The 25,176-nt window shown below is 41.2% G+C and overlaps 1 protein-coding gene across 2 annotated transcripts in view; it reads left to right on the top strand.

Annotated features, from left to right (window-relative positions):
• LOC136877394 (ABC transporter G family member 23) overlaps positions 1-25,176 on the top strand; it is a 245,551-nt gene that overhangs the window by 87,227 nt on the left and 133,148 nt on the right. The window contains exon 2 of one of the 2 annotated variants that reach the window (XM_068228629.1): positions 16,854-16,902. The exons of the other annotated variant lie outside the window; for it this stretch is intronic. The gene's annotated coding sequence lies outside the window, so the exon portion shown is untranslated. The remainder of the gene's footprint in view (positions 1-16,853; positions 16,903-25,176) is intronic. 2 annotated transcript variants of the gene reach the window in all.

The raw sequence follows: 25,176 nt of genomic DNA on the forward strand, positions 1-25,176 counted from the left end.
ATTTTATTTTATTTTATTTTATTTTATTTTATTTTATTTTATTTTATTTTATTTTATTTTATTTTATTTTATTTTATTTTATTTTATTTTATTTTATTTTATTTTATTTTATTTTATTTTATTTTATTTTATTTTATTTTATTTTATTTTATTTTATTTTATTTTATTTTATTTTATTTTATTTTATTTTATTTTATTTTATTTTATTTTATTTTATTTTATTTATTTTATTTTATTTTATTTTATTTTATTTTATTTTATTTTATTTTATTTTATTTTATTTTATTTTATTTTATTTTATTTTATTTTATTTTATTTTATTTTATTTTATTTTATTTTATTTTATTTTATTTTATTTTATTTTATTTTATTTTATTTTATTTTATTTTATTTTATTTTATTTTATTTTATTTTATTTTATTTTATTTTATTTTATTTTATTTTATTTTATTTTATTTTATTTTATTTTATTTTATTTTATTTTATTTTATTTTATTTTATTTTATTTTATTTTATTTTATTTTATTTTATTTTATTTTATTTTATTTTATTTTATTTTATTTTATTTTATTTTATTTTATTTTATTTTATTTTATTTTATTTTATTTTATTTTATTTTATTTTATTTTATTTTATTTTATTTTATTTTATTTTATTTTATTTTATTTTATTTTATTTTATTTTATTTTATTTTATTTTATTTTATTTTATTTTATTTTATTTTATTTTATTTTATTTTATTTTATTTTATTTTATTTTATTTTATTTTATTTTATTTTATTTTATTTTATTTTATTTTATTTTATTTTATTTTATTTTATTTTATTTTATTTTATTTTATTTTATTTTATTTTATTTTATTTTATTTTATTTTATTTTATTTTATTTTATTTTATTTTATTTTATTTTATTTTATTTTATTTTATTTTATTTTATTTTATTTTATTTTATTTTATTTTATTTTATTTTATTTTATTTATTCTCTACACGCGCACCCCGATTTGCTATAAAAGGGGGGCGCTCCCTGGACGAGCGGTCGGTCTGGAATGGTTCGGAGAGGAGACGGATAGTCACAATTACACGCGCACCCCGATTTGCTATAAAAGGGGGGCGCTACCTGGACGAGCGGTCAGTCTGGAATGGTTCGGAGAGGAGACGGATAGTCACTCTACACGCGCACCCCGATTTGCTATAAAAGGGGGGCGCTCCCTGGACGAGCGGTCAGTCTGGAATGGTTCGGAGAGGGTGCTGGACGAGCGGTCAGTCTGGAATGGTTCGGAGAGGAGACGGATAGTCACAATTGAATTGCCCTGGAGACTGTTTGCACATCACTTTGAACAATATTTGTAAATATGATTAATTTGTAACGATTATTCTCCCCGATTTGCTATAAATTGTGACTATCCGTCTCCTCTCCGAACCATTCCAGACTGACCGCTCGTCCAGGGAGCGCCCCCCTTTTATAGCAAATCGGGGTGCGCGTGTAGAGAAGCAATCGGGGTGCTATAAAAGGGGGGCGCTACCTGGACGAGCGGTCAGTCTGGAATGGTTCGGAGAGGAGACGGATAGTCACTCTACACGCGCACCCCGATTTGCTATAAAAGGGGGGCGCTCCCTGGACGAGCGGTCAGTCTGGAATGGTTCGGAGAGGAGACGGATAGTACAATTATTCTCTACACGCGCACCCCGATTTGCTATAAAAGGGGGGCGCTCCCTGGACGAGCGGTCAGTCTGGAATGGTTCGGAGAGGAGACGGATAGTCACAATTGTGACTATCCGTCTCCTCTCCGAACCATTCCAGACTGACCGCTCGTCCAGGGAGCGCCCCCCTTTTATAGCAAATCGGGGTGCGCGTGTAGTCTATACACGTGCAAGCCAATCGGCTATATAAGCACGGGGGGCAGTTGGCTCTGGGCAGTCGTTCAGCGGGGCAGGAGGCAGAACCAATTCAATTCACACCACCAGGCATGGGCCCAGGCGTTTCACCGACCAGCACCAATACACGCCGCCGAGACAGCAGCGGCGATCACCGGAGCCTTGTGGTACCTACAGGATATCCCATCGGATGCCAGGACCCTCATAGTGTTCACCGATAGTAATGTTGCTTTGTGGACTTTGAGGACAGGTCGTGGGCCTGTCCTCCATTCTCATGCATACATTGTAGCCTTGTACATTGAATTAGTTAATAAAGCTATGGAGAGGGGGGTCACCCTCTCGTGGCGTTCCGTCGCCTCCTCGGCCAGCCCGGCTGACCGCCCGTCCAGGGAAGTGCTAGCTTCTCTACACGCGCACCCCGATTTGCTATAAAAGGGGGGCGCTCCCTGGACGAGCGGTCAGTCTGGAATGGTTCGGAGAGGAGACGGATAATTGTGACTATCCGTCTCCTCTCCGAACCATTCCAGACTGACCGCTCGTCCAGGGAGCGCCCCCCTTTTATAGCAAATCGGGGTGCGCGTGTAGAGAAGCTAGCACTTCCCTGGACGGGCGGTCAGCCGGGTTGGCCGAGGAGGCGACGGAACGCCACGAGAGGGTGACCCCCCTCTCCATAGCTTTATTAACTAATTCAATGTACAAGGCTACAATGTATGCATGAGAATGGAGGACAGGCCCACGACCTGTCCTCAAAGTCCACAAAGCAACATTACTATCGGTGAACACTATGAGGGTCCTGGCATCCGATGGGATATCCTGTAGGTACCACAAGGCTCCGGTGATCGCCGCTGCTGTCTCGGCGGCGTGTATTGGTGCTGGTCGGTGAAACGCCTGGGCCCATGCCTGGTGGTGTTGCGGAGCGACCGCAGCGATGGAGGCCGGTGTGGCGTCCGTATAGATGGCGTCTTCTGGGAGGTCGTAGCTGGTCCTGCGCGGGCTGGCGACGAACTGCGGTGTCAGGAGTCTACGAATCCAATACGCCTCCCCTGTGAGCGCATGCTTCGAAAGGAAGAACGGCCACCGCATCACCCAGGCGCACCAGGAGATATACCCTGCTATTTGTTCTCGTTCCTGTTCGGTGGCTGTTGGAAGGATCCGCACGAGTTGGTGGATCTTCTCCTGCGTTGTTAGGTGAAGAGAGACCTCGGCTGCCTGGATGTCGATTGTGACGCCTAGGTAAGTTAGGATGGGTACTGGCTCCAGCTGAGACTTCCTGCGGTTTATGGTGATGCCCATGACGACGGTGAGGTACAGTAGAAGGCCTTCTACCACGGTTGGTGACATGTCCGGGCCATGAATGAGCCAGTCATCTAGATAGGTGATGACCTTGATGGGGAATTCCGACTCTAGAATTTCTGCCACTGCTCGTGCCCACCTTTGCATAACCGATGGGGCAAGAGCATGGCCCATCGGTAAGCGGGTCCAGCTATAAGATTGTCCACGATACCGGATCCCCCAGTTGTGTCGGGTTGATGGGGTGATGCTGAGCTGAAAGAATCCACTGGTTAGATCTATCTTAATAGCCGTGTGGTATGTAGGGATTGCCGTTAGGGCTTCAGCCGGGCCTTGAAGTGAGAAGCTGGGGCGCTGGATATATGGTGTCCATGTGGATAGATCGTATATGATGCGGGCGTCCCCGTTATCCTTAGGGACTAGGAAAACGGGGAACGCGGCACTAGGCTGGTCGCGTTGAATAATGCGGTTATCGAGAAGATCCTTGATTGCCTCATCCATAAGAGGTGAGGGTGGGGTAGCACGGAACACCGGGGGAGCTCCCCGGGGCCGTGGAAGATAACAATTAATTGTGACTATCCGTCTCCTCTCCGAACCATTCCAGACTGACCGCTCGTCCAGGGAGCGCCCCCCTTTTATAGCAAATCGGGGTGCACTTTAATTGTGACTATCCGTCTCCTCTCCGAACCATTCCAGACTGACCGCTCGTCCAGGGAGCGCCCCCCTTTTATAGCAAATCGGGGTGCGCGTGTAGAGAATGCAAGCTCACAGCCGCGCGCCTCTAACCGCACGGCCAACTCCCTGGCCCTTGGAGAGGCTAGCCGGGGTGGTAACAACTAATCAGTCTATTTCAATACTGATAATGAAGTTGAGATTCTCTTCATGGTATTTCACCCAGACTATCCGTCTCCTCTCCGAACCATTCCAGACTGACCGCTCGTCCAGGGAGCGCCCCCCTTTTATAGCAAATCGGGGTGCGCGTGTAGAGAAGCTAGCACTTTATTTTATTTTATTTTATTTTATTTTATTTTATTTTATTTTATTTTATTTTATTTTATTTTATTTTATTTTATTTTATTTTATTTTATTTTATTTTATTTTATTTTATTTTATTTTATTTTATTTTATTTTATTTTATTTTATTTTATTTTATTTTATTTTATTTTATTTTATTTTATTTTATTTTATTTTATTTTATTTTATTTTATTTTATTTTATTTTATTTTATTTTATTTTATTTTATTTTATTTTATTTTATTTTATTTTATTTTATTTTATTTTATTTTATTTTATTTTATTTTATTTTATTTTATTTTATTTTATTTTATTTTATTTTATTTTATTTTATTTTATTTTATTTTATTTTATTTTATTTTATTTTATTTTATTTTATTTTATTTTATTTTATTTTATTTTATTTTCCCTAATCGCATTCTTAACCGAACAGTTCAGTCTACCTCTTGTGAGGTGAAAATATGGGATCGAGAAAAGAATGGACAAAAGAAGTGAAAATAAAGACTGCCTAATCCTCGCAAACCTAATACTCTTGAGGTCGGAAGCGTTCAGGATTTAATCAAGGGATGTTGGATATGAAATGTGAAAGTGATGAGTCTGGTAGACCACACTAAGTTGAAACTATGCTAGAATCCTCGTAGTTGCTAACCCATCACCCCTGTTACTCTTCTCTCAAGACAGGAAGGGGAGACCCCCACTCACAGGGTGGACTTCACGACAAGAATGCAGGAGAGGACTGCACCGATGCGACAGTCAAACCCTGGCGCTGCTAGTGGCGACACTGACTGTAGATTTGTTATAAGTATTGAGTTAGTACCACGTTGCAAGTCCTGCAGCAATTTGCTTTACGTCGCAACGACACAGATAGGTCTTATGGCGACGTTGGGATAGGAAAGGCCTATGTGTGGGAAGGAAGTGGACATGGCCTTAATTAAGGCACAGCCCTAGTATTTGCCTGGTGTGAAAATGAGAAACTACCGGGCGAGCTGGCTGTGCGGTTAGAAGCGAGCGGCTGTGAGCTTGCATCCGGGAGATAGTAGGTTCGAATCCCACTGTACCTTAATTAAGGTCACGGCCGCTTCCCTTCCAACTCCTAGGCCTTTCCTATCCCATCGTCGCCGAAAGATCTGTGTCGGTGCGACGTAAAGCCCCAAGCAAAAATTTGGGAAACTACGATTCTGCTGTCAGTGGGTTTCGAACCAATCATCTCCCGAATGCAAGCTGACAGTTACTTGACGAAACCACGCAGCCACTCGCTCGGTTCAGGTGGTGGTAGTGATTATTGTTTTAAGAGGAAGTACAACTAGGCAACCATCCTCTATATAACACTAGTCAGAGAGAAAAAGGGAAGGGATCCGACACTTCGAAAAATGAAGGTATCGGCCAAAGAAAGACAAGGGCCACGAAGGGCGTGAAAATGAAAGACTCCCTAGGCCTCCATACCTATTACAGTCGGGGTCGGAAAAGAATAAGAGTTGACCAAGGCAGGTCGGGTAGGGTAGGTGAAAGTGAGGAGCCTGGCACAAGTAAGTGGAAGGAATGCCAGGACTCAGCTAAGGGCCCCGTGGACGCCAATCCACGCTCCAAAGTTCAGAGCCCCTGCGACCCCTTTTAGTTGCCTCTTACGACAGGCAGGGGATACCATGAGTGTTATTCTACCGCCCCCACCCACAGGAGGATCGCTCGGTCAGTCCAAAAACCTTAAATACTAGAGACTGATAGTAAACTTCACAATTATTGGGTTTCTTTTGATGGGTTTAAAATGTTCGATTGAAAGACTCCGACATGCGTTCAGTAAGTTCAATTATCATGAGCCCCCCACGGGCAAATACTCTCCTGTTATGATAGACACTCTATGGAGAAATTCATTTTGCTGTCTGCCCAAGGTAGTAGGCTACATATAAACAACCACCTCCCATCAGTGACGTCTCCAGCCGCCGGCACTAGCGCCACACTCTCAGTGGAAATCTGACATGACACAACAGAACAGAGGCATGTAACCAGGTATTGACCAAAGTTTTTACTTAACCTACTCAAACATTTTTAACTCACCAATGACATTTCGTTGGCAATCCTCAGTGTGATGTTTCGGAATTTCATATCGAGTATTCAGTCTGAGTAGTGAGAAGGGAAATGCTTTTGGTCAATTTATGCCGAAAGTAGGAACTATCCCGGCATTCGCCTTTTAGTGCAGGAGAATGGAAAACAACGGCAGACCATTCTCAGGACAGTCGACGGTGGGGAGAATCCTCTCTCCGTCACCCGAATGGAGAGGCAAAGAGCCACGGTACATGGCTCCTCTGCTCGGTTGGTCGGTCCGAGTGCAGAGCTGCCGGACACGTGCAGGCCGAGACCTACTCTGCATCCGCTGATGGCCAAATTAAAGTTTCGTTCTAGTGTATAGGACCCACACCAGGATTACTTGATATGAAAACTGGAAAAGATCCAAAGGAAAGTAGCACGATTTGTTTCGGGCGATTTCCGACAAAGGAGTTGTGCTACGAAAATGTTGCCAACTTTTGGGCTGGGAAGACTTGGTAGTAAGGAGACGAGTTGCTCAACTAAACGAAATGTTTCAAGCTGTCAGTAGAGAGATAACATGGAATTACATCAGTAGACGAATAAGCTTGAGTGGAGCTTTTAAGAGTAGAGATGATAATAACATGAAGATAAAGTTGAAGGTATTTTTCAATTTGCTTTACGTCGGACCGACACAGGTAGGTCTTATGGCGACGATGGGACAGCAAAGGGCTGGGAGTGGGAAGGAAGCGGCCGTGGCCTTAATTAAGATACAGCCCTAGCATTTCCCTGGTGTGAAAATGGTAAATCACGGAAAACCATCTTCAGGGCTGCCGACAGTGGGGCTCGAACCCACTATCTCCCGAATGCAAGCTCACTGCTGCGCGCCCGTAACTGCTCGCCCAACTCGCCCGGTAAAGTTGAAGTTCAAGAGGACAAACTGGGGCAAATATTCTTTTACAGGAACATGAATTATGGATTGGAATAATTTATCAAAGGAGATGTTTGATTAATTTCCAACTTATTTGAAATCATTTAACAACAGACTAGGTAAAGAAACCGCTAGGGAATCTACCACCTGGGCGACAGCCCTAAACGCAGGTCGATGGTGACTGACTGATAAGCCAGCATTCAGGGAAGTGTTGTCCTTGCGTACTGTCTAAGGTGATGGGTTCGTAATATAAGGTGCACTGGTTTGAGTCTCCATCACGTCATTTTTGGTTGGGAGTCTATCTAGACAGTTTTGCTCCGACAGCGTGAAACTATGGCAACTAGTGTGCGTCATCTGTGCGTGCTAGGACAGGAAATGTCATATCCATACCTCTATGCTTCTCCGTGTATCAGAGGAGCGTAGTTAGCGCCTTTATTGACTTATGGAAACATTTACGAAATTTTGACTTCGAATAATATAATATCTATGTCCCCCGTGACAACATAATTAATTTACACAGAGGTTGAAACGGAGAGTAATTCATATTTGTAGTGAATGTTATTCCATTTGCTATTCACAAACATTCGCCAAATTAATAGTGAATTTTAATGATAAATAAATTCCACACATAATTACTATTTCAACAAATGCAATCAACAAGTTAATAATTTACTCTCTACAGATATAATTGTTTTCTTCCTAGATACACCAGTCGTAATGAGTTAAAAATGCACTGGCTTCATCCCTTTGTGGGTGAGTACATGAGAATGCATCCACGACACATGCTGCTGGTTATTATCGGCAACTAGGAGGGCAATCTCCTAGGGCTCCCAATCCTGAAGAAGCATGAGGACCGACCGCAGCTGTGAGCTTGCATTCGGGAGATAGTGGGTTCGAATCTCACTGTTGGTAGCTCTGAAGATGAAGTGGTTTCCCATGTTTACACCAGGCAAATGTCGGGGCTGTACTTTAGTTGTTGCCATGGCTCTTCCTACTCACTTTTAGAACTTTCCTATCCCATCGTCGCGATAAGATCTATCTCTGTCGGTGCGACGTTAAACAAATTGTAAAAAGAGCCACGAAGTCGTAGCTGAGTCTGAAAATACTTCCATTTATTTCAGCCAGGCTCCTCATTTTCATTATTCTATTTCAGTTTTGTTTCCGATATCCAGTAATAAACTAAGCATCTAGGTGCAGGTTTCCCAGAATTCAAAGACCTGCTTGCGCTACTAGGAGCGTTGAATTCCTGTGAACAGTTACCAGCTGGGGCAGTGTCTTCTTTCTGACGACGTATCCAAGATACTTGGGTGTTAATGAGAGAATGGCCGGGTGGCTCCTTCCTGCTACCAAAACTGTTGTTGTAAGCCTCGCAGACCGCTTCACAGAAGAGCAGACGCTGTTATCAGATGCTTCCTGCGGTTTATTAACCGTCAGGGCATAGTTGTCCTCATCCGCTTTCAGAAACAGTTGACCATCTTCAGCGTAACCCTAGCAAGGAGCCCTTACATGTTACACAAAAACCTCGTTTATCCGGATTCAGTAGGACCGGAACTGATCCGGATTATCGAAAATCCGGATAACCCGGAAGACAAATACAGTAGGCCTACATGTTATATATCTAGATAAGTTGTACAGTAATACCCTTTTTCAATTGTACAAAGAAATATACCGACACTTTTCTTACATTTACGACTATGTTTTATCCACTAAAATAATGTGCGAGCGTTTTCTATTTGTATAGCGTTTGCGCGCAGCACGATCACGAAGACCTTTTACTAACATCAGCTCTGCCGGTGTGGTTTCAGTCTGGGATTCTAAGTAGACCATCAGTTTGCCGAGCTGCATTGTTGCATTTCCATGAGTCATTGTTTCTTCTGATGGAGCGCGGGTTTCATTTTCGAATTCACCATCACTCTCGTCATTACCTGCCGAGGAATTTATTCATCTGTCATTATGCCGTAGCTTGAATTACAGTAATTTTTCAACCAGTCATTTACGTCGTTCACATCTAGTCCGAGCATCGAGGAACTCAGAAGAATCCACGGTATCCCATTCTCAATTCCAGGCGAATGTCGGGACGGTATCTTTGATAGACCACGGCCAACGTACTTCCAATTCCTGTCCTTAACTACCCTCGGCGGAAAAGACATTCAAGGACAATCGACCCCGTAAAAGAAATACTGTACATGTAAAAATATTTATTATTTTCGATCCGAATAAACGAGGTTCTTGTGTACTGCCAGCCGGGCCAGCTCGACAAAGGTTTCTTAAAGAGTTGTTACCCCTCTATCATTCACCCTTAGTCCTTACTTGTGACAAGCCGAGCCTGGCTTTCGAAATACTGGGACCAGGTTGGTGGGGTTATTTATTATTATTATTCTTTTCGAATGGGTCTACTATGGACCACGTTAAGCATCATTCATTTACGGTTCTTCCTCTTTCGATCGGCCCAGTACTTCTTCATCCTTTCGGAGTGGGCTTCTTTACGTTCTCGTGACCAGTTGTTGCCGGTCCGTTTTTTGCTACTTTGATCTTGGAATCCCTTAATTTTGTTGATGATTTTTCTGTATTCCTGTCTGTTGTACACTGCCTGCTGTGATATATTATTTTCCTCGATATCCTCCTTGACCCCTTTAAGCCAGCTAGTTTGTGTCTTCCTGTTCTCCATGTATTCCAGAATTCGCTTGGCTGTTCTCTCTGGTGGCATTCTTTTAATGTGTCCGTAGAAACAGAGTCTTCTCTTCTTGAAGGATGTTGTGATTTTTTCGGTCCTTTTGTATAGTTCCTCATTTGGTCGCAGTCTAAATTCTTGACCCACTTTCCTGGGCCCTAGTATCTTCCTCAAGATCTTCCTTTCTGTCTTTTCAATGTTTTCTAGTAAGCCCTTCCTGTTCAGTGGAATACATTCGATCGCATATAGACTTTCTGGTTTGATGACAGTGTTGTAATGTCTGATTTTTGCAATGAATGAAAAAACTGATTTTTTATTGTAGACATTTCGACATAACTGGTATGCTGCTTCCATCTTTCTTGCCCTTTACTGTAATGCTATTATTATTATTGCTTTCACGGCACATAATTTTAGACATGATATAAGCATTATATCATTATACATTATACACCCCGTCTAGGAGTCGAGAATTCGAAACACATGGCTTTTACTTCTGAGGAAGCACGTGACCCTAGAGATCTCAGTTCATTACAGATATGCTTACCTGGTTAATTCTCAGCCACTGAGCGTGAAATTATCCACCCTATTCCATTTACGAGGTTACGTAAATAGTTCGTCTTTCCGGAGTCTTCATTGTTTCCACGGAGGGAGAATAGCTTTGCTTTGCCTTTCTTATATAGTCTGCATTTATTCTCCAAAGTCTGACCGGAAATGGGCGTCGAACAAAACCGCACAAGTTGGGCGTTTCTTATATTCCTTCGGAGAAACGGTTTGAGCGCGAAGTCGTTCTTTTTCTTTCTTGTTATATGTTTAGTACCACATTAGCATGAACAGACTTTTTTGTGGTGGGAGAAGAGTAAGATTGGGAAGGTAACGGCCGTGGGCTTAATTAGGGTACAGCCCCGCCATTTTCCTGGTGTTGGAGATGATAAACTGTAAAAATCCATCTTCAGGATTGCGCACCGCGCAGGCAACTCGCTCAGTAAATGCGAAATGAGCTGCCGAAGCTTATCCAGTTTTACGTGGCTATTGCTCCTACAGAAACCCTATTACTGTTTTAGATAGTTACACATCCCGTGGCCAGTACGGTACCTCTTGAGCTGTACCCACACTTGTCTTGGTCGAACATATGGGTTGCTGATTAACTCGCGATTTCTTCTACTGGCCTCCAACTCGCGTGACCATTCCGCTTTAGGGTCCAATAAGCTTTCAAGCAGCCGTGTTGCCATGCTTCTGGCCCTCAGCCGCTTAACAGGTAGGAACTTAAGGATCTGCATGTAGAAGGACGGACTCATCTGTAGAGACTTCTTTCTTCTTTCACAAGTGCTGCTTTTCTACAGATGTGGGGAGGGAAACTGGAAACAAATTCAGAAGAGTACGTCTTACTGTGTCACTGACAGTTCTTATGGTTGTATTTAATTGCACATCACCCTTACTGGTGTGGGAACTGCAAATCCAAACAGATCAACAATAATCTCCTGCAGAATACACAAGAACAAAGACTCTCCACAAACCGTGTGACTGTGGTGCTATTCAAACGTTACATCACATTCTGGAGGAATGCCCCAATAAAAGATTTCGTAGTGAACTAAGTTCCCTTCATACAGCAGAAGAGGAGGCCATCACTTTGATCAAATTCTGCGATTCGGTCGTGTGATTTTGGGATGCTCCTTGTTTGTAAACTTTGTACAAATATTTTTGTCTGGAGTATTAGTACACGTAATAATAATAATAATAATAATAATAATAATAATAATAATAATAATAATAATAATAGAGCCCGGAAGTTCAGGCATTTATTCATGCTAAAAAAAGGCAGTAAAATAATGAAACTAGACATTTAAAATAGTGAAATGGCCACTAAGATAATAAAAATAGTGTAATGTAAGCTGCTTAAAACACACCTGCATCACATTTTAGTACTACATAGCAGGTACGGGATCCGACAACCCTCTCGACCAGTTGGCTTGTGGAGTGGGATTTTCAGCAGAGATGTGTATAAGTTAATACGGCACGGAAGTATCGTTTGTGCAAATATTATTTTGTTATCTGTTAAGATAAAAATAAATTGTTCTCTATTTTTTATTAAGACAGTACACTGAGATTTTATTTAATTTTATTTCCATTGATTAACAATAATAATATTTATCATTTACAGGGTGACCCAATTACAGATGTTGTAATAGAAAATTCAATAACTGCAATACGAGAAAATGTACACATACCGTACGTACAAATATACATATTCACAGATTTTCCACAAATATGGTACATTCTATAGACTTATTATTCTTTACCTACAACTTTTCCCACAGCTGTGGGGTCGCAGGCACATGCGGATTTTGCCCTGTTTTACGTCCGGATGCCCTTCCTGACGCCAACCCTATATGGAGGGATGTACTCACTATTGCGTGTTTCTGTGGTGGTTGGTAGTAGTGATGAGACATTCGATTCATTTTACTGAATCGATTCATTTGATTCCGTTCACGTTACTGAATCGATTCATTTGATTCCGTTCACGGCACATTATTCACCGCTCCTACTGCATCTGTGTAGTATGTGCTCGTAAGACAGCAGCAACAGCATTCAGTGCTCGCAGCTGCCATCTGGTCTTCATACTATGAACTCCATCCTTAGAAAAAAATGCTAGTCACTCTAATACATCGAAGGTTTCCGGCGACGCAGGGTGGGAAAGGTTATGATTATGAAGGTAGCAGCCATGGCCTGAATTAAGGTACAGTCCCAGCATTTCCTGGTGTGAAGATGGGGAAACTACGGAAAACCATCTTAACGGCTGCCGACGGTGGGACTCGAACCCACCGTCCCCCGAATGCAAGCGCATAGCTACGCGATACTAACCGCACGACAACTCGCTCAGTCATTTTTGAATATATGTATTTTTCTATCAGCTGAGGATTTTTTAAATCGTCATATTTTGTACAGGCTACCCGAGATGTACCGTAGCCCGCTGGTTTTCTGATTCAACATACTGTTGGTTAAGTTATTGCGTCTGTCCACATATGATTGAAGTCTTGTGCAACGATGTGACATATGATAAGAGAATACTGAGCCGTTCTTCCCAAAATAAAACAGGTACTTTTGAGTGGTCATGAGCATGACTCAGTCATAGGGCAGGCTAGAGTAGAGTTTGTCAAATGTCAACTAAGTTATAATACTAAGATTCATTAAACTAATAAATAGTATAACCTAATAGCCTACCTACTTACTAGCTACTTCAGAGTTATGTTTCGACTATCTTTTTAACACTGCAAATAAATCCATCTATTATTTAAACCTCCCTGTAAGAAGAGGACAGTGAATGCAAATGGGTATTATTTTCAAATGAGCTGAGCTCGATAGTCCATTATAGCATACGATTCTTTCAGTGTACCATGACTCACTGTATGTTTCGCTGCAGCGGAAGCTCGGCTCTCCACCAGTCTCCAGTGAGCCGATAAGGAGTCGTGTGTATCTTGTCTCACTGAGCCGCGCTCGTTCACGATTCTTTCGATGTGCCGAGCGGAGGTTCGGCTCCCCGTCAACGTCCAGTGAGTGCGCCACTCAGCACTGTCCGCTGGGAGTAAGCTGAATCGTGTGCAGTGAGCTCGCCGTTCCTGTGAATCGATTTACTCGGACAATAGAATGAATCGATACACTGCTTCGAATCATGCATTCAGTAGCCTACACTAGTTGGTATAATAGTGTGCTAGATACATACTATAGACTATTCACATAATAATTCACACATAATTCACCCCTGAGAAGGGCTTTACGTATTGAGTGGAAGACGAAAAATGTCAAGTGACCCTTCCAGCTGATTTATGGTCCATGAACCAAGAATTTTGGTGTGCAACCGTCCTACATTTGGGTAGGTGGAATGTAAATTTCTGCCTTGTTCGCCCACTTGGAACATGAAGCGGAATCAACCCCAGTATAACCGGATAGTCCACTTTACTCTTCAAGCATTTAGTTGCTAACATTGCGTTCACACATTTTCGGCGCACTGCCAGCGTATTCATTACAGTGACTCTGTATGTAACTTATAGTCACTTTAGTATTTATTCCAAGAACCTTTACAAATTATTCATACCTATTTGAAGAGTGTGGCATGCCCATGAATCCAAAACTAATCCACTTTATGAATCTTATCTGAATTCTCTCGAGACGTTATGTGATCTTCTCCAGGATGCAAGCTCTCAGGGCACGCGGCTGTGAGCTTGCATCCGGGAGATAGTGGGTTCGAACCCCATTGTCGGCAGCCCTGAAGGTGGTTTCCCGTGGTTTCCCATTTTCGCACCAGGCAAATTCTGGGGCTGTACCTTAATTAAGGCCACGGCACTTACTTCCTATTCCTTTCCTATCCCATCGTCGCCATAAGACCTATCTGTGTCAGTGCGACGTAAAGCAACTAGCAAAAATAATAATTTTAATTTGTAGAATGTTTAAAATGTTTTGAGCTCGGTAAATTGTGTGAATCAGGATGCTACCCTACGTATACATAGTTCTAAGGAACTCACCTCTAACGGTAGGAGGGTAGGTTACCTAGGAGAACAATGGACTTGGGTCACGGAGGGTAAGAGAAGTAAAGGTAGACCAAGACGATGATGTTGAAAATCAGTTTCTAATGATTTAAAAATAAGAGGTATAGAGCTAGACGGGGCCACAGAGCTAGTTACAAATACAGAATTGAAGCGGAGTTTAGTAAATTCAGAGGGTTGCCGAATGAATAGTGGAAGGCATAATAGCGTGGAATGAATATGTATTATGTATGCATGTATGATTAATTTGAATATATAAATGATAACCTAAATACCCATAACAAGTCAAAAATGTCCGGCTCCATGGCTAAATGGTTAGCGTACTGGCCTTCGGTCACAGGGATCCCGGGTTCGATTTCCGGCAGGGTCGGGAAATTTAACCATAATTGATTAAATTCGCTGGCACGGGGGCTGGGTGTATGTGTCGTCTTCATCATCATTTCATCCTCATCACGACGCGCAGGTCGCCTACGGGAGTCAAATAAAAAGACCTGCATCTGTCGAGCCGAACACTCCCGGCACTAAAAGCCATACGACATTTCCTTTCTTTTAAAAGTCAAAAAGGCAAAAAGGCAAAACTATTACATTTTCAGATAAGCAGTGAAAACTAAAATAGGCCCAAAACAGTCAAAATTATAATTTCTTATCGTTCCCTAATGTGCCATCAGTATTAAAATGCATTTTGCCTTACTTCCGGGTTGTTATAATAATAATAATAATAATAATAATAATAATAATAATAATAATAATAATAATAATAATAATAATAATAATAATAATGCTGTGATCATAGCAAACAGGACCTCCAATCTTTTGTGGAAACAGAACCGCAGAGACCTGACTCGTCATTTCAATAAGCCCACGCACAGTTGTCAAAACCGTGGCCACTTAGCGATGAGGCGGTATCTGAGAACAACTACTCATAAATCCAGAAGATGGTTGGTTCCCGAAACGTACTTTGACAAACTATGGAAAATGATTTCTTTCGTGTAATTCTCAGAAGAGAAAGCAGTGAGTACCCTGTAAGGAAAAATGTTAAGATAGTAATTCGTTAAGATCGCATTTGACAAAAGATGACGCTTTTCATTTAGTGTAATGTTGAAGGTGTGGTTCATTTCACATTGATACCAATGTCGACACAGAGTTCTACCGTTAAAGACTGGATCTGGTTAACAAAGTTTTAATATATTATTAACCACCTTTAATTAAAAGAAAGCGCGTGATACTGCAGGAAGACAACATGACTAGCAAGATTAACCCAACTGAAAATTTTAAAAAATTAGATATATTTAAATTAACTCATTCAACATTATGTGCCTTCTGATTAAGGATTGTTCAATTGGTATTGGCAATAAATTCAGATGCTGACAACAGAGACGGCTGAAGAATATCGAAAAATGACGAGTAAGAATGATGATGATGATGATAAATCCGGAACAAGTGGTTCAGGTGGTCTGCTTGTAAACCTCAATTTGATTTGTGGCAATTGCTCACTCCGAATACAACGGTTATTATTGAGATCTGTTTTATATCCGAATGCCAATCCTTCTTTATCCGGGCTTAGGACCGGCAACAGCAACTACTGAGTTACTCAATCCATCCAGGAGTTACTGCAGCCGGAATTATTATTGTTATTATTATTATTATTATTATTATTATTATTATTATTATTATTATTATTATTATTATTATTATTATTATTATTATTATTATTATTAAAGGACTACATCTATCTCTGAAATCTTGTTGAAATCTTCAGTGACGGTTGTTATATAGAACACTAATCTCCATCTTATTGAATATGTCTATTAGTAACACGTAACCGGATAAAGGGCGGTATTATCACATTCCTTTACTCCTCACATATCGCAATAACTACCGCTGGCCGCCAGATGATAACTGTGTGACGTGTGACGTCTTGTCATCTTTGTTGAGGCACCACCAAGCCAGTACGACTTCCTCATTCCCTGACGGATGTCGTGATGTTCTCCTTACTGCCCATTCTATGTCTTTATATGTTCTCCTTGGTTTCTCTTCGTTCAGATCCTTCACCTCCACAATTTTCGTTCTGAACACTTCTCTGACCTCTTTTCTTGACATCACACCTTTTTAGATCTTAACAAGTTTCGTTTATCGCTGGGACCTGAGTTTTCCAAAACTCCTAGAAGTTGAAGATCTTGCTTACTCTCCTTTCTGAATCCAAATTTTTCATTTGTCCATGGACACGTGGTTGCGAACTTCTCGAACCTCTTAGTTTCATCTCAAGTGGAATGTGAAATAGTTTCCTGTGTATTATTATTATTGTTATTATTATTATTGTTATTATTATTATTATTATTATTATTATCTTCTTTAATGTTCTGAATTGTACAAACTAGTCACATTTCCTCACGTATGACACTGATAATGAAGCAGTTGAACGGGTAATTAGAACTACATTCTTAAGCGAATACTTATTCTTGTTTTTAATTGACTGAGTATCTATTAAATAATTATCTTCTCTGTTTTTGTGCAGGTATGTATCAAGAATAACCAGTTCGCTTCAAATTGAGGGTCATCTTCTGGTACGTATATGAATATGATATGCTGTTAGCCTTTCCCTAGAAGTCTACACAGCAAAAGTAGTCCCACACCGTAAGGTTAAATTGTAATAACCCATAATGAGCTCTCTAATTGACTGCCCATTATAAATATAAACCTCCAAGGAGAATTATTTAAAATTGGTTTTATTATACCATATAAATCATGCTTGAAGTTTAAGTTCTGCCTGTTCATTTGCTCAATTCAAGGACGTCGTATGTATTTGACAGGCTAAGTGTGAATGTTGTTCGTAAAATTTGAGAGATTGTTTTGTAGATGATATTTGAAATTTTCGTATTAATTTCATCAAAACACTGGGTGAACATTTTCGAGTAGCTGTGAAATCCTTCTGAGTCCCATAGGATACATATATTAGGCAGAAATGAAGAAATGTCAGCATTCGTAAAGATGTTAACCACAGCTTTGTAAAGCTTTGCAGTAATGAGAAGCCTATTACAAATTTAATCGATAACAGCGTTTTAATCTAGAAATGTTGAAATATTATTTGGAAAACTTAATGCTATGACATATTATCATTTTATCACGTTCGGATGACTCGTTTTGATCTTACGTAGTTTTAAATTCGAGGTTTGTCCGTAGAATACCAAAAAAAAGCGTCCTTTTTTGGTTCCGATTACAACGGCTGCACACGACAAAACAGTTGTAAACGCCTGTTAATCGAAGACAGGATGGAGCTTTAATTTGGTGCAATTCGGTTTGAGATTGATGCACCCATTCATTCCTGTAGAAGTTTAAACTCGAGTATCCGAACTTTTGAATCAGACAGTAGCTGGTTGTAGTTCGCGACGCTCAACCGTCTAGTCTTCCTCACCTTGTCTGTAGGCTCTCTTACGACCAATCTCGGATATTTTGGGCTTTTTCCATTCTTTTTTATTCATTTCTTAAATTTGTTAACCCCCTGTGGGTTGGGGACGTAGGTGAAGAATACGCCCACGGTATCCCCTGCCTGTCGTAAGAGGCGACTAAAAGATGCGACCAAGGGATGTTTGAATTAGAACCATGAAACTTGTCATTATTATCATCACACGGGGTAAACCATGGGTCGCCTTTACTTGCGAGTAGTACTACTATGTTAGGTACGCCGTAGGGTTGTAATTAGTAGCACTAGTGGGTGGCTCACTACGGGTTTACAGTACCCGTGATTAGTACCATTGTGAGAAACACCACGGGTCTGGGCGCTGCCTGTGATTAGTACCCACTATGTGAGGAACACCACGGGATAGTAAGATTCCCTGTGATTAGTACCCACTATGTGAGGAACACCACGGGATAGTAAGATTCCCTGTGATTAGTACCCACTATGTGAGGAACACCACGGGATAGTACGATTCCCTGTGATTAGTACACCTATGTGAGGAACACCATGGGTTTGCGTTGCCTACGAGTGGCGTCATTATGTCAATCAATCACTGCTGATCTGCATTTAGGGCAGCCGCCCAGGTGGCAGATTCCCTATCAGTTGTTTTCCTAGCCTTTTCTTAAATGATTGCAAAGAAATTGGGAATTTTATTGAACATCTCCCTGGTATGTTATTCCAATCCCTAACTCCCCTTCCTGTAAACAAATATTTGCCCCGATTGGTCTTCTTGAACTCCAACTTTATCTTCATATTGTGATCTTTCCTACTTTTTAAGACACCACTCAAACTTATTCGTCTATTGATGGCATTACAAGCCATCTCTCCACTGCCAGCTCGGAACATACCACTTAGTGGAGCAGCTCGTCTCCTTTCTCCCAATTCTTCGCAGCCCAAACTTTGCAACATTTTTGTAACGCTACTCTTATGTCGGAAATCACCGAGAACAAATCGAGCTGCTTTTCTTTGGATTCTTTCCAGTTCTTGAATCAAGTAATCCTAGTGAGGGTCCCATACACTGGAACATACTCTAGTTGCGGTCTTACCAGAGACTTATACGCCCTCTCTTTTACATCCTTACTACAATCCCTAAATACCCTAATAACCTGTGCAGAGATCTGTACCCTTTATTTACAGTCATATTTATGTGATTACCCCAATGAAGATCTTTCCTCATATTAATACCTAGGTATTTACAATGATTCCCAAAGGGAACTTTCACCCCATCAACACAGTAATTAAAATTGAGAGGACTTTTCCTATTTGTGAAACTCACAACCTGACTTTAAACCCCGTTTATCATCACACCATTGCCTACTGTCTACTATGACTACTGCTACTACTACTACTACTAAAAATGTTTCCATTCCTCCCCTGAAGGGGGAGGCGGGCCTCTTAAACGGTGACGCCGTCTCTCAGGTTGGGAGATTTGTTACGGTAAAATGAAATGGTGTATGGCATTTTAGTGCCGGGAGTGTCCGAGGACATGTTCGACTCGCCAGGTGCAGGTCTTTTGGTTTGGCGATTTGACGACACATACACCTAGTCCCCGTGCCAGCGAAATTAACCAATGATGGTTAAAATTTCCGACCCTGTCGGGAATTGAACCCGGGACCTCTGTGACCAAAGGCCAGCACGCTAACTATTTAGCCATGGAGACGGACTTTGTTACGGTGAAGGTGAGGAGGTGGCGGCCGTATCCTATATAGGAACTGTCCCGGCATTCGCCTTAGTGCAGGAGAATGGAAAACCATTCTCAGGTCAGCCGTGAGGTCCAGCCCTGTCCCGTCTCCCGAGTGCAGAAGAGTGTAGCCACGGTAGAGCTGTGGCCACCCCTCCTTTGCTCGGTTGGCCGGTCAGAATGCAGAGATGTTGGACCACGGACAAGCCGTAGACATTTATGGGCCAAGACCTACTCTGCATCTACCGACGCATTATGTGAGAAACACCATAGGTCTGCGTTACCTGCGTGACGTACAATACTTGTGAGTAGCACGATAACGTTTGGAACACCGTGAGTCTACGCTACTCTCGATTAGTACCGCGACTTGAGAAATACCATGGTTCTACTTTACTAGCGGTAAGTACCATTATGAACGGCCGTTGACCTGGATTTTGGACCCCTTTGGACTACAAGAATCATCGATTCAGAGTCGTGCTTTGTAAGCAGTCCCTTTAGTCAGTCATACTAATTTTTCAATATCGTCTCTGGGAAGGTGAAGCATTGCGGGTCGGATTCACTGATTGCTTCAGGTTCATAATCATTGTTCATCGCCATCTTTTAGCCAGTGGATCGATTTTGGAATTATTTTTAACTTTCAGTATTGTAAGTTGGCTCCGCTGATTATTTTAACTTCATATTTATCCTTTCATTCTTCATCATCACGATTTAAATTTTATTGGACTTCTATTTGCAATTCTGTTTGGATTTTTAAATTGTCATTGCAGAGGAGTGCAACAGGCTTCGGCAGCCGGCACATGTCCTATCCTCGCCGCTAGATGGGGGCTTCATTCATTCCATTCCTGACCCGTTCGAATGACTGGAAACAGGCTGTGGATTTTCATTTTCAAATTGTCAATGCATTTCGTCTCATTTCGTACCATTAGGGGCTGATGACCTAGATGTTAGGCCCCTTTAAACAACAAGCATCATCATCATTCAACTTGTTACAGTAGACTTGGAGTTTCTGTATGTTAAAATATTGAAGTCCGCTTCTGCGGTCTAGTGGTTAGTGCGACTAACTTCCACCCCCGGAGGCCCGAGTTCAATTCCCGACTCTGCCAATAAATTTGAAAAGTTGTACGAGGACTAGAACGGGGTCCACTCAGTGTCGGGAGGTCAACTGAGTAGAGGACGGTTCGATTTGCACCTCAGCCATCCTCGAAGTGGTTTTCCGTGGTTTCCCACTTCTTCTCCAGAAAAATGGTATCTAACTTAAGGCCACGGTCGCTTCCTTGTCTATCCCTTCCACTCTTTCATCCCTTACAAGGCCCCTGTTCGACATAGCAGGTGAGACCACCTGGGAGAGGTACTAGCCTCCTTCGCAGCTGTAACCCCGACCAAATGTACCACGCTCCAGGACACTGCCCTTGAGGCAGTAGAGGTGGGATCCCTCGCTGAGTCCGAGGAAAAAACAATTCCTGGAAGGTAAAAGTATTAAATAAATACTAATATTGAGATATTTTGGACATTTTCACAACATTCTCAACTGATCCATCCTTGATCCTGTGTTCGCACTTCGTCATCCTTACTAAACGACTGAAAATAAATGCGTTTCACAGCTAAGTATGTGAAGTTGATTTATGTAATGTAATGAAGTGTGAAGAAACTTGCTACTCGTCGCCGGTTAAAAAATCGGGAGGATTTTGGTTCTAGCTTTGAGGACGACCATGTACTGTATTTAATTCTTGCTTGTTAGAAAACAATCTCCATCTCGTAATTCTGTCGCCATCAGCGTAGTCTTCTATGACGTCGCCCTACAGAGGAGATACAGTATAGTAATCGCCACGTAACGAAATACCCCAGAAAGTAAATATCGCCGCCCGATGCTCTTCTTTTCTCTTTTTTGTAATGGCTGATCACTGCTGCCAACCTGCCTGGTTACATATTAAAATCACCAGACATAACCAAACAATCTAACCTCAATGTAAACACCGATAATAAATGTTTCCCTACCCTAGTAAATGATAAAAGTTAAGATGAAATAAATCAAGATATTCATAATTAAGTCGGTTTCCACGCTCAATGAGAAATTTAGGAAATAAACACCCTTTCTCACTCAAATTAATGTTACATATATCTGTCTTTATTTTGATATGCAGTAGGCGTACTATAACCATATTCTTGAAAATAGGGGCGTGTTAAACGATGCAATTTGTTTAATAAGTCTTTGCAGTGTGATTTTCGAAAGTCCAATGACTTACCTTTCTTTTGCGCGAACATTTCCTTCTCTCTTCAATACCGGTAACCCGTAGCCTGAGGAGAGAGATTGGGCATATTTTCAGCCTGCAGGCTGGTTATATCTTCACGGTTATCAGGAAACATATAGGAATACTAATGTGCCAAGCTACGTGAACGGAAATTAGGTCAGCTTCAAGCTCACTGCAGAATTGAATATTAGTTCTACTATCTACTTCTATCGTTTTCACATACACCGAGGTGCCAGTATTTCGTCCCGCAAGAGTTCTTTATGTACCAGTAGATCTAGACATGAGGCTGGAGTATTTGAGCACTTTCAAATACCGCCGAACTCGAATCCGCCAACCTGAGCTAGTCATACATTCTCTCCTTCACTCGCTTAAAATAATGTTAAACATTTCCTGCCTTTATTCTGATTCTGATGTATGCATTACTATAACTGCATTCTTAAAGAAAGGGGGGAGGGAATATAGATTGAATAATTCATTGCTATTTCTGCAAGTTCAAGGACTTACCACATAAGACATATGTCCTTCCTTTTAATAATAATGCTAACAGCTTTACATCCCACTAAGAACTTTTACGGTTTTCGGCATTTGGCATTTTAAACATATTTTCAGCTTACAAGTTGGTGTATCTCAAGCTTTCAACATTACGGAAACCAATGTACAGGAGCACTATGAGTCAAACAACATTACCAGATTTTTACATATATATTGGCTTAAATCACATGAAGACAGGTTGTGATGCAAGAATTGGATAGGAAAGAGGGCTAGGATTTAAGATGTAAATAAGCGTACAGACACAGCACTAGCCTGAAATGAAAATGACGGGCAAAAAAAAAAAAAACTTCAGACCTGCCAACTGTGGGGTTCGAATACATCACCATCTCCTGAAACCAAGCTAACAGCAATGTGATCAAACTGCACAGCCAGTTCACTCAGTTTCCTATGACGCGTAATAGGCCTACCACATGGGCGACCCACTTACCTGTATATGGATCTTCAATTCTTCAATTATACATGTATGCAAAAACATTATGCACCTTAGTAAGAGGTACTTCCCTAGTTGGTTCTCTGATTGGCAAAACTTGACCAGGAGAAGAGATGGATTGATAGGATACGTCTTGAAAATATTCTGAATGTTTCAATGGCTTTTTAGGAAAGTTACGGCAGTAATAACAGTAGAGGTGGCCAAAACATGAATATGACAGAGAGGATGTATTACAGTTACATTGAAGTGAAAAGGTTAGCAGGGGATACATTGCTGTATCAAACAAGTCTACGGCCTTGTGGGTCAGTGGTGAGTGTCGACCTCCGGATCCTAAGGTAGTGATTTCAAACGCGGCAGAGGTAGTATAAAGAAAAATCTTCATTGGGGTAATCACATACATGATATTGTAAATAAAGGTTACAGATCTCTGCACGTGGTTACGAGAGTGTTCAGGGGTTGTAGTGAGGATGTAAAGATGAGGGCATATAAGTCTCTGGTAAGACCTTCAACTAGAGTATGGTTCACGTGTATGGGACTCTCACCAGGATTACTTGATTCAAGAACTGGAAAAAATCCAAAGAAAAACAGCTCGATTTGTTCTGGGTGTGCACAACGCCTTAAACATTAAAGCGATTCGCATTTTGCCAGACTGAGTGACTCAGACGGTTGAGGCGCTGGCCTTCTGACCCCAACTTGCCAGGTTCGAGCCTCACTCATTCCGGTTGTATTTGAAGGTGCTCAAATACGTCAGCCTCGTATCAGTAGATTTAATAGCATGTAAAAAATCCTGCGGGACATAATTCCGGCACCTCGGTGTCTCCAAAAACCGTAAAAGTAATTACTGGGACGTAAGCCCAATATTATTATTATTATTATTATTATTATTATTATTATTATTAGTCTATTATTAATTCGCATTATTGTCATTGCGATATGTATGGTTATATTCTGATATGGTAATGGCGTTCTAGAAATATGTACTGACTGCAGGCCTTCTTGTACAGCTGGAGATAAATTGCATCGTCTGCGGCAGTAACAATGAAGGTCAGCAGGGACATCTTAACAGCCGATCATAAACTGCACGGACGAGAATACACTCCCTCCTCCGTTTCTCAAGTTTCCCAAGACAGATGTTCCAACCATTTATATCTACTGGTTAGCATGTCGGTGTAAAAATTTAAGTGAAGGCTTCTATGAAGCTAAAGCTTGTTTCATATGTGTTTCATTCGTCTTTACCGTTTCAGACGTTATGTAAATTCGTGCTTCACGATAAGGGGAGATACTATCTATTTCCAAAGTAAATACTAGGTAGCAGCTCATCCTTCCAAGCGTCTGGCCCCATTGTTAAATGGTCCCGGGTCGGGGATTTTAACTTTTAAATTTCATGTCTTAATTCCTCTGGATCGGTGTTCGTGCTGTCTTCTACATTAAAATTGATCTTAGGTAGGTATCCAACCTCGCAGACGCGCTGGTCTCTTACGGGATATCAAATTCACCTGCACCAGATATCTACGGTGGCCACACGCTATTAATGAATTACTGTTTCAAGCCATGCTGAGATGTTCAGACGGTTAGAAGGCTGGTTTTCTGAGCCCATTTTGGCAGGTTCAATCCTGGCTCAGTCCAATGGTATGTGACGGTGCTCAAATACATTAGTTTCGTGTCAGTAGTTTTACTAACACGTGAAAGAGTTATTGCGGGACAGGACTCCAGTACTTTGACGTAAAACCATTAAAACTTTTTATGCTAGTGGCTTTACGTCACACCGACACAGATAGGTCTTATGGCGACGATGGAATAGGAAAGGCCTAGGAGTTGGAAGGAAGCGTCCGTGGCCTTAATTAAGGTACAGCCCCAGCATTTGCCTGGTGTGAAAATGGTAAACCACGGAAAGCCATCTTCAGGGCTGCCAACAGTGGGATTCGAAACCACTATCTCCCGGATGCAAGCTCGCAGCCGCGCTTAAAAATTATTTTTTTAGTTCCGTTTGGGCCTGCTATGGACCACGTGGTTCTTATCTCTAGCAGCTTTCTTCTTTGACCAGTACTCCTTCATTCTTGCACTGTGAATGTCTTTTCGCTCCTGACTCCATTTCACACCTCCTCCCGGACGTACTGTTTTTACTGTTAGTGACTCGAGAGAGTTTGTTGTTCTGATCAACGTTCTGTACCTATTCCTGTCATAAATTTCACTGGGAGCAATGTCGAATTCTTTAAGGTCTTTTCTGACGAGTCTTGCCCACTTCCCATTAGCCGCTTTCCCTCTAGAGATGGTGTGGAAGATTCTGGAGGTGAGCCTCTGATTGTCCATTCTCGTGACATGACCATAGAAGTTCAATCTCCTCTTCAGAAAATCATTATAATCATTATCATTATTATTAGACGTTTTACGGCCTTTAGAGACCAAAATAAGCAACATTTACACATTTTAGAAGCCTTATTTGCAGTCCAGTATCTCTCGCAACCTGTC

This window comes from Anabrus simplex, chromosome 7 (assembly GCF_040414725.1).
Source record: "Anabrus simplex isolate iqAnaSimp1 chromosome 7, ASM4041472v1, whole genome shotgun sequence".
In the NCBI taxonomy this organism is placed as follows: domain Eukaryota; kingdom Metazoa; phylum Arthropoda; class Insecta; order Orthoptera; family Tettigoniidae; genus Anabrus; species Anabrus simplex.